This window comes from Vicugna pacos, chromosome 28 (genome assembly GCF_048564905.1).
Source record: "Vicugna pacos chromosome 28, VicPac4, whole genome shotgun sequence".
Lineage (NCBI taxonomy): Eukaryota > Metazoa > Chordata > Mammalia > Artiodactyla > Camelidae > Vicugna > Vicugna pacos.
In genome coordinates, this window is record NC_133014.1 from 957,661 (window position 1) to 975,791 (window position 18,131).

The 18,131-nt window shown below is 60.9% G+C and overlaps 1 long non-coding RNA gene across 1 annotated transcript; it reads right to left on the reverse strand.

Moving 5' to 3' along the window:
• Positions 1–6,197: 6,197 nt before the first annotated feature.
• On the reverse strand, positions 6,198–15,361 carry LOC140690094 (uncharacterized). The gene is made up of 3 exons (XR_012065271.1): positions 15,084–15,361; positions 6,742–6,861; positions 6,198–6,309 (listed from the first exon to the last, which is right to left on the reverse strand). It is a non-coding gene; the product is annotated as an uncharacterized lncRNA (long non-coding RNA).
• Between the last annotated feature and the right edge of the window lie 2,770 nt (positions 15,362–18,131).

Here is an 18,131-nt window from a genome sequence, read left to right on the forward strand (position 1 = left end):
TGCACACTCATGGGCCTGCACACTCCACAGGCACAATCTTGAGCCTGAACACACTTGGGCCTGTTTACTCCTGATTTTGCACACTCCTGGGCCGGAACACTGCTGGGCCTGCACAGCCCTAGGCCTGTACATTCCTGGACCTGCACACCCCTGTCTCTGCACACTCCGGAGTCTGCACACGCCTGGGCCTGCACACTCCTGGGCCTGTACACTCCCGGGCCTCCACAAACACGGGCCTGTACACTCCTGGCCAGCACACCCGTGTGCCTCCTCCCTCCTGTGTGTGCACACTCCTGGGCCTGCACACTGCTGGCCTTGAACACTCCTGCACCTGTTCCCTCCTGAGATTGCACACTGCTGTGCCGACACACTCCCGGGCCTGTACACTCCTGGGCCTACCCTGGCCTGGGCCTGCACCCTCCTTGTCCTGCACACTCCTCTGTCTGCACACTCCTAGGCCTGAACACTTCTGGCCCTGCACACTGCTGGGCCTAACTTCTCCTGGGCCCACACATTCCCTCGTGTGCACACTCCTTGGCCTGCACACTCCTGGGACTTCCCCCTAATGGGCCTGCCCCCAATTCGCCCGACCCTCGCCTGGACCTGCACACTCTTGGGCCTGCATACTACTGGTCCTGCTCCCACTTGTGCCTGCACAATCCTGGGCCTACACACTCCAGGGCCTGCCCTCTGCTGGGCCCGCATACTCCTGGGACAGCAGACACATGGGCCTACACAACCCTGGACCTACGCACACCAGGGCCTGCGTCAACCTTGGCTTGTACACTCCCGGGCCTTCTACCACATATGCCTGTACACTCCTAGGCTTGTTCCCATCTCTGCCGGCACATTCCTGGGGCTGCACATGGCTTGGCCTGCACAGTCCTTTGCCTGTACAATCCTGGGCCTACACACTCCTGTCTCTGCACACTCCGGTGTCTGCACACACCTGGGCCTGCAACTCCTGGGCCTGCAGGCACCGGGGCCTGCCCTATCTGGGCCTGTACACACCTGGGACTACACATGCCTGGGCATGTACACTCATAGACCTGCAAACAACTGGGCCTGGAAACTGCTGGGATAGCACACACCTGGGCCTGTACACTGCTGGACCTGCAATGGTCTGGGCCTGCACCCTCCTTGGCCTGCACACTCCTCTGTCTGCACATTCTTGGGCCTGCATACTTCTTGCCCTGCACATTGCAGGGCCTGACTTATCCTGGGCCCTCACAATCCCTCGTGTGCACACCCATGGGCCTGCCCTCTCCTGGGCCTGCACAATCCTGGAACTGCATACACCTGGGCCTGCACACTCCTGGACCTGCGCACACATGGACCTGCCCTGTCCTGGGCCCGCACAATCCCTTGTGTGCACACTCCTGGGCTTGCACTCTCCTAGGCCTGTACACTCCTGGGCATGCACACCCCTGTCTGCACACTCCGGTGTCTGCAAACTCCAGGGCCTGCGCACACATGGGCCGGTACACTCCTGGGACAGCACACACCAGGGCCTACACACTCCTGGACCTGTGCACACCTGGGCCGGCATTAACCTGGGCTTGTACAATCCTGGGCTTGCTCCCATCTATGCCTGCCTAACCCTAGGCCTGTTCCCACATGTCCCGGCACACTCCTGGGGCGGAACGCTGGAAGGCCTGCACAGCCCTGGGCATATACACTCCTGGGCCTGCACACTCCTGTCTCTGCACACACCGGTGTCTTCACACACCTGGGCCTGCACACTCCTGGACCTGCGCACACCTGGGCCTGCATGATCCTGGGCATGTACACACCTGGGCCTGCACACTCTTTTACCTGCTCCCTCCTGTGACTGCATACTCCTGGGCCTGCAAACTTCAGGTCCTGCACAATCCTGGCACTGCCCAATTTGTCCCTGCCCTCTGCTGTGATGGCCCTCACCTGTCCTGCACACTCCTGGGCCTTAACACTACTGGCCCTGCACACTCTTGGGCATGCACACTTCTGGCCCTGCACACTCCTGGGCCTGCCTTCTCCTGGGCCTGCCCGCAACTCGGCCGGCCCTCCCCTGGACCCACATACTCTTGGGCCTGCACACTACTGGGACTGCTCCCACTTGTGCCTGCACACACCTGGGTCTGCTCACTACTCGGTCTGCTCCCTCCTGTGACTGCATACTGCTGGGCAAGCACAGTCTTCGGCATACACACCCCTGGCCCTGCCGTATCCCAGGCCAGCGCCCCCTCGTCCGACACTCTCACAAGCCTGCACACTCCTGGGACTGCACAATACAGGGCCTGTACGCATCTATCCCTACACACTCCTAGGCCTGCAAACTCCTGGGTATCCTCCCTCCTGTACCTACACACTCCTGGGCCTGCACAATCCAGGGCCTGCAGACTCCTGGGACTGCACACACCAGGGCCTGCACTCTCCTGGACCTCTGCACAACAGGGCCTGCACGAACATCGGCCTATTAACTCCTGGGCTTGCACACTCTGTACCTACACACTCCTGGGCCTGCACATTCCAGGGCATGCCCTCTCCTGGGCCTGCACACTCCAAGGACTGCACACACCTGAGCCTGCTCACTCCTGTGACTGCATACTCCTCGGCCTACAAACTCCTGGTCCTGCACACCCCTTGGCCTGCCCCATTTGGCCCTGCCCTCTCCTGTGATGGCCCTCACCTTTCCTGCACACTCCAGGGCCTGAACACTACTGGCCCTGCACACTCCAGGGCCTGCCTTCACCTGGGCCCACACAATCCCTCATCTGCACACCCCTGGCCTGCACTCTTCTGGGCCTTCCCTCTCCTGGGCCTGCCCCCAATTCGGCCAGCCCTCTTCTGGACCTGTACATTCTTGGGCCTTCACACTCCTTATTCGGCTCCCTCCTGTGCCTGCACACTCCTGGGCATGCACAATCCTGGACCTGCACACTCCTGGATCTGTACACTCCTGGGCCTTCCCTGGCATGGGCCTTCTCTGGCCTGGGCTTGCACACTACTGGGCCCACACACTCATGGATTGCACAGTCATGGGCTTGCACACTCCAGGACATGCACAACCTTGAGCCTGAACACACCTGGGCCTGTGTACTCCTGATTTTGCACACTCCTGGGCCTGAACACTGCTGGGCCTGCACAGCCCTAGGCCTGTACAAACCTGGGCCTGCACACTCCTGTCTCTGCACACTCCGGAGTCTGCACACGCCTGGGCCTGCACACTCCTGGGCCTGTGCACTCATGGGCCTGCACCCTCCTTGGCCTGCACAATGCTTTGTCTGCACACTCCTGGGCCTGCACACTCCTGGGCCTGCAAACTTCAGGACCTGCACACTCCTGGGACAGCAGACACCTGGGCCTTCACACTCCTGGACCTGCGCACACTTGGGCCTGCATGAACCTGGGCTTGTACACTCCTGGGTCTGCTCCCATGTATGCCTGCACACTCCTAGCCCTGTTCCCACCTGTGCCGGCACACTCCTGGGCCTGCACACACCTGTCTCTGCACACTCCAGTGTCTTCACACTCCTGGGCCTGCACACTCGTGTGCCGTCACACTTCTGGGACAAAACACTTGTGCGCCTACACACTCCTGGCCCTGCACACTCCTGAGACTGGACACTCCTGGTCCTGTCCTGGCCTGGGCCTGGACACTAATGGCCATGCACACTCCTGTACCTGCGCAAAGCTGGGCCTCCACGAACCTAGGACTGTACACTCCTGGGCCTGCAAAGTTCAGTACCTGCTCACTCCTTAACCTGCTCTCTCCTGTGACTACATACCCCTGGGCCGGCAATCTCCTAGTCCTGCACGCTCCTGGGCCTTTACACTACAGGCCCTGCACACTGTTGGGCCTGCACACTTCTGGCCCTGCACACTCCTGGGCCTGCCCTCTCCTGGGCCCGCACAATTCCTCATGTGCACACTCCTGGGCCTGCACACTCCTGCGCCTTCCCTCTCCTGGGCCTGCCCCCAATTCGGCCGGCCCTCTCCTGGACCTGCACACTCTTGGGCCTGCACACTACTGGGCCTGCTCCCACTTGTGCTTGCACACACCTGGGACTGCAGACTCCTCGGCCTGCTTCCTCCTGTGCCTACACACTCCTGGGCCTGCCCTGGCCTGGGCCTGCACACTCCTGGAACTGCACCATCCTGGGCCTGCACACTCCTCTGTCTCCACAATCCTGGGACTGCACACTCCTGGGTCTGTATATCCCAGAGCCTGCATACACCTGGGCTGTACACTCCTGTGCCAGTACACTAGTGTGCCTGCTCCCTCCAGTGTCTGCACATTCCTGGGCCTGCACAGTCCTGGGTATGCACACCCTTTAGCCTGCACACTCCTGGGCCTGTTCCATATTGTGTCTGCACACTCCTGGGTCTGCACGCTCCTGGACCTGCGCACACCTGGGTCTGCACGAACCTGGGCTTCTACCCTACTGGGCCTGCACACTCTTGTACCTGCTCACTCCTGTGACTGCATACTCCTCGGCCTACAAACTCCTGGTCCTGCACACTCCTTGGCCTGCCCCATTTGGCACTGCCCTCTCCTGTGACGGCCCTCACAGGTCCTACACACTCCTGGGCCTGAACATGACTGGCCCTGCACACTCTTGGGCCTGCACACTTCTGCCCTGCACACTCCTGGGCCTGCCTTCTCCTGGGCCCACACAATCCCTCGTCTGCACACTCCTAGACCTGCACGCTTCTGGGCCTTCCCTCTCCTGGGCCTGCCCCCAATTCGGCCGGCCCTCTCCTGGACCTGTTCATTCCTGGGCCTTCACAATACTGGGCCTGCTCACACTTGTGCCTGCACACACCTGGGACTGCACCCTCCGCGGCCTGTTCCCTCCTGTGCCTGCACAGTCCTGCGCATGCACACTCCTGGGCCAGCACAATCCTGGATCTGTACACTCCTGGGCCTTCCCTGGCATGGGCCTTCTCTGGCCCGGGCTTGCACACTACTGGACCCGCACACTCCTTGATTGCACACTCATGGGCCTGCACACTCCAGGACAGGCACAATCTTGAGCCTGAACACACCTGGGCCTGTATACTCCTGATGTTGCACACTCCTGGGCCTGAACACTACTGGGCCTGCACACTGCTCGAACTGCACACTCATGGGTCTGCACACAACAGGACCTGCACAATCTTGGGCATTAACACACCTTGGCCTGTATACACCTGATTCTGTACACTCCAGGGCCTGAAAAATGCTGGGCCTCACAGCCCTGGGCATGCATACTCCTGGGTCTGCACACTCCAGGGTCTGTACCCTCCTGGGCCTGCCATGGCCTGGGCCTGCACATACCTGGGCCTGCACACTCCTGGGCCTGCACAATGTTGGGCCTGCACACACCTGGGCCTGTATACTCCTGGACCTGCACACTCCTGTGACTGATCCCTACTGTGTCAGCACACTCCTGGGCCTGTACACTCCTTGGCCTGCCCCCAATTCGGCCGGCCCTCTCCTGGACCTGCACACTCCTGGCCTGCACACTCCAGGGCCTGCGCTCTCCTAGGCCTGCACGCTTCTGGGTCTGCACCAACCTGGGCTTGCACACTCTTCTCTCTGCACACTCCTGGGCCTAAACAATCCTGGGCCTGCACACTCCTGGGCCTGCACACACCTGGGCCTGTACACTCCTGGGCCTACACACACACACAGGCCTGTACACTCCAGGCCAGCACAATCGTGTGCCTCCTCCCTCCTGTGTGTGCACACTACTGGGCCTGCACACTCCTGGATTGCACACTCATGGGCCTGCACACTCCAGGACTTGCACAATCTTGAGCCTGAACACACCTGGGCCTGTATACTCCTGATTTTGCACACTCCTGGGCCTGAACACTGCTGGGCCTGCACAGCCCTAGGCCTGTACAATTCTGGGCCTGCACACTCCTGTCTCTGCACACTCCGGAGTCTGTACACGCCTGGGCCTGCACACTTCTGGACCTGCACTCTACTTGGCCTGCACACTACTGGGCCTGCTCCCTCCTTTGCCTGCACACTCCTGGGCATGCACACTCCTGGGCCTGCACACTCCTGGGCCTGCCCTGTCCCTGGCACCAGCCTCCTTCACCCCAACGGTGCCACTCACACGGCTGCGGCGTCTAGCCAGGAGCCCCCAACCGAAACCCCTCCCGAGGGACCCCCTTGCCGGCCCGCAGGGAAGCAGCGGGGCTCCTCTTACCTGCGAGGCGGAGACGTAGTCCAGCTGCAGTCTGACGTCCAGCTGCCGGGCGTGCAGGGCCAGCTTGCATGAGGGCAGCAGGATGGCCGTGATCGGCTGGAAGCTGCCCCCGGGGCCACTACCGCCCCTTGGGGAAGAAGAGGAGGAAAATCCACGTCAGTGCCAAGAACACAGGACCCGTCCACAGAGGGCCCCTCAGGTGTGACAACCCCAGAGGCGCCCGCAGCCGACCTGGGCTAAGAGCCACTTTTCTCGCGGAAGCTCAAGGACCTATGCTGAGCCTCCCTCTCCCTCCCTAAAGAGGGAAAACCCAGAGGTTTTCTAACTTTGCACTCACTGTCCATGTATCAGCCATGTCTAGTTTACCTCTCCAGCAGGGCAGACCCCCTCCCTGCCTTCCCCACCCTCTGCAGGCGGCTCTCGGGGGCCGGAGGGGCGCCCTTCCTCCCTGAGGCCAGCCCTGCTGGGGCAGCAGGTGTAACAGAAAAGACCAAATCTGACTGCCTATTAGATCTGTTCTTTTTCCTTTAACCCTCTGCTGTTTTCCAGGCTGTCTTACCAGCTCTGCCCCTTTTGTAAAACAATGTTGCCTTCAGCCTGAAATTGACAGCAGAGCCTGTTCTCAAGGCTCTCAGCCTTCAGGATAAGAGCTCTTTTCCTCTCCTATACACACAACAAGCTGCAGAACAGAAAGTAACATTTGTTTTGTTAGAGGCTTTACAGGGGCCCCATGAGCTGACCCACAACTGCAAAAACAAAGAATTCCTGCACCAAGGACTTTGCACCAACCACCCACAACCCCTCTCCTTTCGAGTGTAAAAGGAGCCTGAAGTCTCACTCGGAGAAGGTGGCTCTCCAGGACATTAGCCTGCCATCTTCTCGGTCAGCTGCCTTTCCAAATAAACTCACTATTCTTTACCCCGACACCGCGTCTCCCGATTTCTTGGCCTGTCGTGCGACTTGCGGAATGAGTGTGGACTTGGAAACACAGGGAAGGAAAGCCAAGTCAGGACTCTCACCCTCTGCCTCTGCTCAGAATACCACCAAGGGGTTGCTGGGACAGTGGATGGAAAACTGAGGCTGCAACACGACCATGAGCACTGGGCCTGGGTGGGAGAGATGGCGGGTGCTGTCCGAAGCGCACCCGGCCTCCTTCCGAGTCACATCACACCCACGTCCCCAGACCCAGGGAGGCCTGGAGCCCCACACAGCAGAGCGCCTCCAAACCTGCAGATGCCCAGTGACCGGTCCACTGTGCACCCTCTGGCGCCCTCCTCCCCGCTCCTCCTCCTTCTGCCCCGCTGGCTCAGCCCTGGTCCCACCACATCCTCACCCAGGGCCAGCACTGCTGCAGGAACACCCTCGGCAGGCCGCCCAGCCTCACGCCCTCAGGTCCGCACACCTGGTTGGTGCAGCTCTGCCCCTTTCCAGCCCTCACCACCGGCTCTCCAACCGCCTGCTCTCCCGGCCTCCGCCCCCAGTCCTAGAGAGCGCCTCCTCTGGTCACGGCATCCTGCCCTCTAGGGTCGACAGGGCCTGCACATTCCTGGGCCTGCACACAACTGGGCCTGCACACTCTTGGACCTGCACACTCCTGGATCTACGCACACCGGGGCCTGCAGGAACCTGGGCCTGTACACTCCCGGGCCGGTTCCGTATTGAATCTGCACACTTCTGGGCCTGCACACTCATGGGCCTGCAAACTCCAGGACATGCACAATCTTGAGCCTGAACACACCTGGGCCTGTATATTCCTGATTTTGCCCAATCCTGGGCCTGAACACTGCTAGGCCTGCACAGCCCTAACCTGTACAGTCCTGGGCCTGCACACCCCTGTCTCTGCACACTCCGGAGTCTGCACACGCCTGGGGCTGCACACTCCTGGGCCTGTACACTCCTGGGCCTACACACTCCTGGGGGTGCTCACTGCTTGGCCTGCACACTCCTGGGCCTGCACATTCGAGGGCCTGTCCTCTCCAGGGCCTGCACACTCCTGGGACTGCAAAAACCTGGGCCTGCATGCTCTGGACCTGCGCACACCTGGGCCTGCACGAACCTGGGCCTGAACACTTCTGGCCCTGCACACTGCTGGGCCTACCTTCCCCTGGGCCCGCACAATCCCTCGTGTGCACACTCCTTGGCCTGCACACTCCTGGGACTTCCCCCTAATGGGCCTGCCCCCAATTCGCCCGACCCTCGCCTGGACCTGCACAGTGTTGGGCCTGCATACTACTGGTCCTGCTCCCACTTGTGCCTGCACAATCCTGGGCCTACACACTCCAGGGCCTGCCCTCTGCTGGGCCCGCATACTCCTGGGACAGCAGACACCTGGGCCTACACAATCCTGGACCTACGCACACCTGGGCCTGCGTCAACCTTGGCTTGTACACTCCCGGGCCTTCTACCACATATGCCTGTACACTCCTAGGCTTGTTCCCATCTGTGCCGGCACATTCCTGGGGCTGCACATGGCTTGGCCTGCACAGTCCTTTGCCTGTACAATCCTGGGCCTACACACTCCTGTCTCTGCACACTCCGGTGTCTGCACACACCTGGGCCTGCAACTCCTGGGTCTGCAGACACCGGGGCCTGCCCTATCTGGGCCTGTACACACCTGGGACTACACATGCCTGGGCATGTACACTCATAGACCTGCAAACAACTGGGCCTTGACACTGATGGGATTGCACACTCCTGGGCCTGTACACTCCTGGACCTGCAATGGTCTGGGCCTGCACCCTCCTTGGCCTGCACACTCCTCTGTCTGCACATTCTTGGGCCTGCATACTTCTTGCCCTGCACATTGCAGGGCCTGACTTATCCTGGGCCCTCACAATCCCTCGTGTGCACACCCATGGGCCTGCCCTCTCCTGGGCCTGCACAATCCTGGAACTGCATACACCTGGGCCTGCACACTCCTGGACCTGCGCACACATGGACCTGCCCTGTCCTGGGCCCGCACAATCCCTTGTGTGCACACTCCTGGGCTTGCACTCTCCTAGGCCTGTACACTCCTGGGCATGCACACCCCTGTCTGCACACTCCGGTGTCTGCAAACTCCAGGGCCTGCGCACACATGGGCCGGTACACTCCTGGGACAGCACACACCAGGGCCTACACACTCCTGGACCTGTGCACACCTGGGCCGGCATTAACCTGGGCTTGTACAATCCTGGGCTTGCTCCCATCTATGCCTGCCTAACCCTAGGCCTGTTCCCACATGTCCCGGCACACTCCTGGGGCGGAACGCTGGAAGGCCTGCACAGCCCTGGGCATATACACTCCTGGGCCTGCACACTCCTGTCTCTGCACACACCGGTGTCTTCACACACCTGGGCCTGCACACTCCTGGACCTGCGCACACCTGGGCCTGCATGATCCTGGGCATGTACACACCTGGGCCTGCACACTCTTTTACCTGCTCCCTCCTGTGACTGCATACTCCTGGGCCTGCAAACTTCAGGTCCTGCACAATCCTGGCACTGCCCAATTTGTCCCTGCCCTCTGCTGTGATGGCCCTCACCTGTCCTGCACACTCCTGGGCCTTAACACTACTGGCCCTGCACACTCTTGGGCATGCACACTTCTGGCCCTGCACACTCCTGGGCCTGCCTTCTCCTGGGCCTGCCCGCAACTCGGCCGGCCCTCCCCTGGACCCACATACTCTTGGGCCTGCACACTACTGGGACTGCTCCCACTTGTGCCTGCACACACCTGGGTCTGCTCACTACTCGGTCTGCTCCCTCCTGTGACTGCATACTGCTGGGCAAGCACAGTCTTCGGCATACACACCCCTGGCCCTGCCGTATCCCAGGCCAGCGCCCCCTCGTCCGACACTCTCACAAGCCTGCACACTCCTGGGACTGCACAATACAGGGCCTGTACGCATCTATCCCTACACACTCCTAGGCCTGCAAACTCCTGGGTATCCTCCCTCCTGTACCTACACACTCCTGGGCCTGCACAATCCAGGGCCTGCAGACTCCTGGGACTGCACACACCAGGGCCTGCACTCTCCTGGACCTCTGCACAACAGGGCCTGCACGAACATCGGCCTATTAACTCCTGGGCTTGCACACTCTGTACCTACACACTCCTGGGCCTGCACATTCCAGGGCATGCCCTCTCCTGGGCCTGCACACTCCAAGGACTGCACACACCTGAGCCTGCTCACTCCTGTGACTGCATACTCCTCGGCCTACAAACTCCTGGTCCTGCACACCCCTTGGCCTGCCCCATTTGGCCCTGCCCTCTCCTGTGATGGCCCTCACCTTTCCTGCACACTCCAGGGCCTGAACACTACTGGCCCTGCACACTCCAGGGCCTGCCTTCACCTGGGCCCACACAATCCCTCATCTGCACACCCCTGGCCTGCACTCTTCTGGGCCTTCCCTCTCCTGGGCCTGCCCCCAATTCGGCCAGCCCTCTCCTGGACCTGTACATTCTTGGGCCTTCACACTCCTTATGCGGCTCCCTCCTGTGCCTGCACACTCCTGGGCATGCACAATCCTGGGCCTGCACACTCCTGGATCTGTACACTCCTGGGCCTTCCCTGGCATGGGCCTTCTCTGGCCTGGGCTTGCACACTACTGGGCCCACACACTCATGGATTGCACAGTCATGGGCTTGCACACTCCAGGACATGCACAACCTTGAGCCTGAACACACCTGGGCCTGTGTACTCCTGATTTTGCACACTCCTGGGCCTGAACACTGCTGGGCCTGCACAGCCCTAGGCCTGTACAAACCTGGGCCTGCACACTCCTGTCTCTGCACACTCCGGAGTCTGCACACGCCTGGGCCTGCACACTCCTGGGCCTGTGCACTCATGGGCCTGCACCCTCCTTGGCCTGCACAATGCTTTGTCTGCACACTCCTGGGCCTGCACACTCCTGGGCCTGCAAACTTCAGGACCTGCACACTCCTGGGACAGCAGACACCTGGGCCTTCACACTCCTGGACCTGCGCACACTTGGGCCTGCATGAACCTGGGCTTGTACACTCCTGGGTCTGCTCCCATGTATGCCTGCACACTCCTAGCCCTGTTCCCACCTGTGCCGGCACACTCCTGGGCCTGCACACACCTGTCTCTGCACACTCCAGTGTCTTCACACTCCTGGGCCTGCACACTCGTGTGCCGTCACACTTCTGGGACAAAACACTTGTGCGCCTACACACTCCTGGCCCTGCACACTCCTGAGACTGGACACTCCTGGTCCTGTCCTGGCCTGGGCCTGGACACTAATGGCCATGCACACTCCTGTACCTGCGCAAACCTGGGCCTTCACGAACCTAGGACTGTACACTCCTGGGCCTGCAAAGTTCAGTACCTGCTCACTCCTTAACCTGCTCTCTCCTGTGACTACATACCCCTGGGCCTGCAATCTCCTAGTCCTGCACGCTCCTGGGCCTTTACACTACAGGCCCTGCACACTGTTGGGCCTGCACACTTCTGGCCCTGCACACTCCTGGGCCTGCCCTCTCCTGGGCCCGCACAATCCCTCATGTGCACACTCCTGGGCCTGCACACTCCTGCGCCTTCCCTCTCCTGGGCCTGCCCCCAATTCGGCCGGCCCTCTCCTGGACCTGCACACTCTTGGGCCTGCACACTACTGGGCCTGCTCCCACTTGTGCTTGCACACACCTGGGACTGCAGACTCCTCGGCCTGCTTCCTCCTGTGCCTACACACTCCTGGGCCTGCCCTGGCCTGGGCCTGCACACTCCTGGAACTGCACCATCCTGGGCCTGCACACTCCTCTGTCTCCACAATCCTGGGACTGCACACTCCTGGGTCTGTATATCCCAGAGCCTGCATACACCTGGGCTGTACACTCCTGTGCCAGTACACTAGTGTGCCTGCTCCCTCCAGTGTCTGCACATTCCTGGGCCTGCACAGTCCTGGGTATGCACACCCTTTAGCCTGCACACTCCTGGGCCTGTTCCATATTGTGTCTGCACACTCCTGGGTCTGCACGCTCCTGGACCTGCGCACACCTGGGTCTGCACGAACCTGGGCTTCTACCCTACTGGGCCTGCACACTCTTGTACCTGCTCACTCCTGTGACTGCATACTCCTCGGCCTACAAACTCCTGGTCCTGCACACTCCTTGGCCTGCCCCATTTGGCCCTGCCCTCTCCTGTGACGGCCCTCACAGGTCCTACACACTCCTGGGCCTGAACATGACTGGCCCTGCACACTCTTGGGCCTGCACACTTCTGCCCTGCACACTCCTGGGCCTGCCTTCTCCTGGGCCCACACAATCCCTCGTCTGCACACTCCTAGACCTGCACGCTTCTGGGCCTTCCCTCTCCTGGGCCTGCCCCCAATTCGGCCGGCCCTCTCCTGGACCTGTTCATTCCTGGGCCTTCACAATACTGGGCCTGCTCACACTTGTGCCTGCACACACCTGGGACTGCACCCTCCTCGGCCTGCTCCCTCCTGTGCCTGCACAGTCCTGCGCATGCACACTCCTGGGCCAGCACAATCCTGGATCTGTACACTCCTGGGCCTTCCCTGGCATGGGCCTTCTCTGGCCTGGGCTTGCACACTACTGGACCCGCACACTCCTTGATTGCACACTCATGGGCCTGCACACTCCAGGACAGGCACAATCTTGAGCCTGAACACACCTGGGCCTGTATACTCCTGATTCTGCACACTCCTGGGCCTGAACACTGCTGGGACTCACAGCCCTGGGCATGCATACTCCTGGGCCTGCACACTCCAGGGTCTGTACCCTCTTAGGCCTGCCCTGGCCTGGGCCTGCACCCTCCTTGGCCTGCACACTCCTCTGTCTGCACACTCCTGGGCCTGCACAAGGTTGGGCCTGCACACACCTGGGCCTGTATACTCCTGGATCTGCACACTCCTGTGACTGATCCCTCCTGTGTCTGCACACTCCTGGGCCTGCACACTGCTGGGCCTGCCCTCTCCTGGGCCCGCACAATCCCTCGAGTGCACACTCAGGGCCTGCACACTCATGGGCCTGCACACCCCTGGATATGTACACTCCTGGGCCTTCCCTGGCATGGGCCTTCTCTGGCCCTGGCTTGCACACTACTGGGCCCGCACACTCCTGGATTGCACACTCATGGGCCTGCACACTCCAGGACATGCACAATCTTCAGCCTGAACACACCTGGGCCTGTATACTCCTGATTTTGTACACTCCTGGGCCTGAACACTGCTAGGCCTGCACAGCCCTAACCTGTACATTCCTGGGCCTGCACACCCCTGTGTCTGCACACTCCGGAGTCTGCACACGCCTGGGGCTGCACACTCCTGGGCCTGTACACTCCTGGGCCTACACACTCCTGGGGGTGCTCACTGCTTGGCCTGCACACTCCTGGGCCTGCACATTCGAGGGCCTGTCCTCTCCAGGGCCTGCACTCTCCTGGGACTGCACACACCTGGGCCTGCATGCTCCTGGACCTGCGCACACCTGGGCCTGCACGAACCTGGGCTTCTACACTCCTGGGCCTGCACACTCCTGTACATGCTCACTCCTGGGACTGTATAATCCTGGGCAAGCACAGTCTTGACCTACACACCCCTGGCCCTGCCCTATCCCGGGCCAGCCCCCACTTCGGCCGACCCTCTCATGGACCAGCACACTCCTGGCGCTGCACACTCCAGGGCCTGCTCGCATCTGTCCCTACACACTCCTTCGTCTGCAAACTCCTGGGCCTGCTCCCTCCTGTACCTACACACTCCTGGGCCTGCACATTCCAGGGCATGCCCTCTCCTGGGCCTGCACACTCCAAGGACTGCACACACCTGGGCCTGCTCACTCCTGTGACCGCATACTCCTCGGCCTACAAACTCCTTGTCCTGCACACTCCTTGGCCTGCCCCATTTGGCCCTGCCCTCTCCTGTGATGGCCCTCACCTTTCCTGCACTCTCCGGGGCCTGAACACTACTGGCCCTGCACACTCCTGGGCCTGCACACTTCTGTCCCTGCACACTCCTAGGCCTGCCCTCTCCTGGGCCCACACAATGCCTCGTCTGCACAGTCCTGGGCCTGCACACTCCTTGGCCTGCACACCAGCCCTCTGTGGGGCCCTTCCTTTGCTGAGTCTGTGCATGAGCTCCCTGTGATGCCAGCCCGCAGAGGTGACAGGTGCAGTAGGTGTTTGTGGTTCTAGAGACATGATGGCTTTCCTAGGAAGCCGGGTCCAGAATGATCCCCACTGCGCCGATGGGGGATTGGGGAGACCCTGAGAAGCAGGTGGCTTGTCCAGGGTGACAGCACTGCTGGCGGGGGAGCTGGGTCTGAAGCCAGCTGTGTCATCAGAGCTGTGACCCTGGCTGCATCCAGGCCTCCCCAGGGCTATAGGAGGGGCCGTGTTGGTGTCACTGGGTGGACATGGCATGGGGTGGGAAGTGAGCCATCAGCAGCCCAGAGAGGCCCTTGGGGAGCTTTGTGTAAGGAGGAAGCTTGGGGAAGGGGACCCCAGGAAGTGACCTCACTTCCCTGGCAACAGAGCCCAACAGAACTTGGGACCCAGGTCACCAGGCACCCGCTGTGTAGAGAAGGACACTTCTCAACCTACTTGGCTGGTGAACTCAGCTCAGCTCAGACATGTTTTGTTGCATCCCAAGATCCCGAGGTCGCGGCCCCCGGAAAGCCCGCAGCAACGGCCTTTGCCAACAGTGCCGACAGTGGGTCGGGTCTCACCCCAGGCGCCTCTGGCCTTTTGGCCAGAGGGACCGAAAGGTAACACAGGGAGGCCCAGGGCAGGCCCGCCCAGGCCAGGCCACCACTCAGACCCCACCCGGGTGGCCCCACAGCCCCTTCCTGACTGGTGGCGGTGGGGCAGTCATGTTGGGGGGGTCCTGCCTCAAGCAAGAGCAGGCTGAGGAAGGGTCAGAGGCCTGGGGGGCCGATCACGTCACCAACCTGGGTCCAAGCGGGCTGGCTGGGATGTGGAGAACCGGGGCAGGGCCCTGCTGCCCGAGGTGGCGCCCATGCCCTAGGGTGTGTCTCTTGCCTCCCGGGTGACTGAGATGACCAAGGTCCCAGTCTGATCAGGCAGCAGACGGTCGAGTGGGGCAGAAGCAGGAGTGGTCCTGGCCAGGCAGGGCTCTGAGACCTCCGGGCCGGGCCGGCTGCCGGTCACTGTCATTGCAGAGCCAGACACCGCAGGATCCGGGGAACCAGGACACTCATGCCAGCTCCCCAAGTGAGGGGCTGGTGTGCCACACTGTGGAAGGCCAGCACAGGCTCCGGAAGAGTCTGGGTATGAAGGGCTCCCCACCACCACGGCCTCCTGCCCAGACGTCGCCCAGGTCTCTCCCCAGGATCTTGCCCAGGGCTGAGGGGCAGCTCAGCACCCCCGGCTCTGACCTGGAGCACCGGGCCCACCACCCGGGGATTCAGGTAGAGGGCCAGGAGCCCCCCGAAGCACAGCCCAAAGGTGAGAAGGGCAGGGCCGGTGCGGGTGTGTAGGTGAGGGAGGGCGGAGGGCTGGGCCACACAGGGAGGCATTCCCAAAGTCTGCTGTTGGGACCAGAACAAAGACGGGCCTCAGACCACCTGTCTGGAAGAATTCAGTCACAGAACAAGTGCCTGTGGGCACTTGCTCGGTGGGAGCTGTCTGCAAAGCTCTGGGAAGATTTCTGTCCTTGAAAAGGCACGTGGAAAGGGAGCCACGTGGGTACCTTTTTCCAGGTTGTGCCTGAGCACAACCACTAGACTTAAAGCTCTCTCCACGTCCAACAGTTACAGGTCCAGAGCAGGCAGGGGCAGGGGAAGACGCCAGAGAACCAAAACAGGACCACCAGGGTCCAGCAGGAGACCGCGAACTCCCTCCAGCTGCTCCTGCTGAACATGAAGATCCTGCTGCTCCAACTGCATATGAAGAGCCTGCCATTCCTGCTGATCTAGCTGCTCCTGAAGAGCCCGCCATTCCTGCTGATCTAGCCGCTCCTGAAGAGCCCACGGCTCCTGAAGAGCCTGCCTCTCCTGAAGAGCCTACCTCTCCTGCTGATCTAGCCGCTCCTGAAGAGCCCACGGCTCCTGAAGAGCCTGCCATTCCTGAAGAGCCCGCCGCTCCTGAAGCGCCTGCCGTTCCTGCTGATCTAGACACTCCTGAAGAGCCCGCCATTCCTGCTGATCTAGCCGCTCCTGAAGAACCTGCCGTTCCTGCTGATCTAGCCGATCCTGAAGAGCCTGCCGCTCCTGAAGAGCCTGCCGCTCCTGCTGATCTTGCCACTCCTGAAGAGCCTGCAGCTCCTGCTGATCTTGCCACTCCTGAAGAGCCTGCAGCTCCTGCTGATCTTGCCACTCCTGAAGAGCCTGCTGCTCCTGCTGATCTTGCTGCTCCTGAGAAGCCTGTAGTTCCTGCACCTGCACCTGGGCCGCTGGGCAGTGGAGAACCATTTTAGGCATCATCACCCACTAGGGCTGTGCCCCTCTGCACCCTCCTACACCTTCTCCAAAATCCCACCATAAATCCCCTCCCCTACCCGAAGTTGACTTCCCTACCCCTGAATTTGCTTTTGTCTTGTTTTTCTTTAGTTTAGTTTATTTGTTTTACATCATTTATGGCATCCTATATTTTTCAATTTTCCACCTCCTTTAATAAAATACAGATTTTTTTCCCTTTTAAATTGTGCATTTCAGGAACATTAAGTGCATTCCCATGCTGTCCGACCATCACTATCATGTAGTTTTATGCTCTTTACGCTATTTATGCCTGTGAAGTACATCCCACCACGGCCTCAAACCCCTCCTCTGGACACTCCTGGGCATGCACACTCCTGGGCCTGCACACTCCTGGATCTGTACACTCCTGGGCCTTCCCTGGCATGGGCCTTCTCTGGCCCTGGCTTGCACACTACTGGGCCTGCACACTCCTGGATTGCACACTCATGGGCCTGCACACTCCAGGACATGCACAATCTTGAGCCTGAACACACCTGGACCTGTATACTCCTGATGTTGCACACTCCTGGGCCTGAACACTACTGGGCCTGCACACTGCTCGAACTGCACACTCATGGGTCTGCACACAACAGGACCTGCACAATCTTGGGCATTAACACACCTTGGCCTGTATACACCTGATTCTGTACACTCCAGGGCCTGAAAAATGCTGGGCCTCACAGCCCTGGGCATGCATACTCCTGGGTCTGCACACTCCAGGGTCTGTACCCTCCTGGGCCTGCCATGGCCTGGGCCTGCACATACCTGGGCCTGCACACTCCTGGGCCTGCACAATGTTGGGCCTGCACACACCTGGGCCTGTATACTCCTGGACCTGCACACTCCTGTGACTGATCCCTACTGTGTCAGCACACTCCTGGGCCTGTACACTCCTGGGCCTGCCCCCAATTCGGCCGGCCCTCTCCTGGACCTGCACACTCCTGGCCTGCACACTCCAGGGCCTGCGCTCTCCTAGGCCTGCACGCTTCTGGGTCTGCACCAACCTGGGCTTGCACACTCTTCTCTCTGCACACTCCTGGGCCTAAACAATCCTGGGCCTGCACACTCCTGGGCCTGCACACACCTGGGCCTGTACACTCCTGGGCCTACACACACACACAGGCCTGTACACTCCAGGCCAGCACAATCGTGTGCCTCCTCCCTCCTGTGTGTGCACACTACTGGGCCTGCACACTCCTGGATTGCACACTCATGGGCCTGCACACTCCAGGACTTGCACAATCTTGAGCCTGAACACACCTGGGCCTGTATACTCCTGATTTTGCACACTCCTGGGCCTGAACACTGCTGGGCCTGCACAGCCCTAGGCCTGTACAATTCTGGGCCTGCACACTCCTGTCTCTGCACACTCCGGAGTCTGTACACACCTGGGCCTGCACACTTCTGGACCTGCACTCTACTTGGCCTGCACACTACTGGGCCTGCTCCCTCCTTTGCCTGCACACTCCTGGGCATGCACACTCCTGGGCCTGCACACTCCTGGGCCTGCCCTGTCCCTGG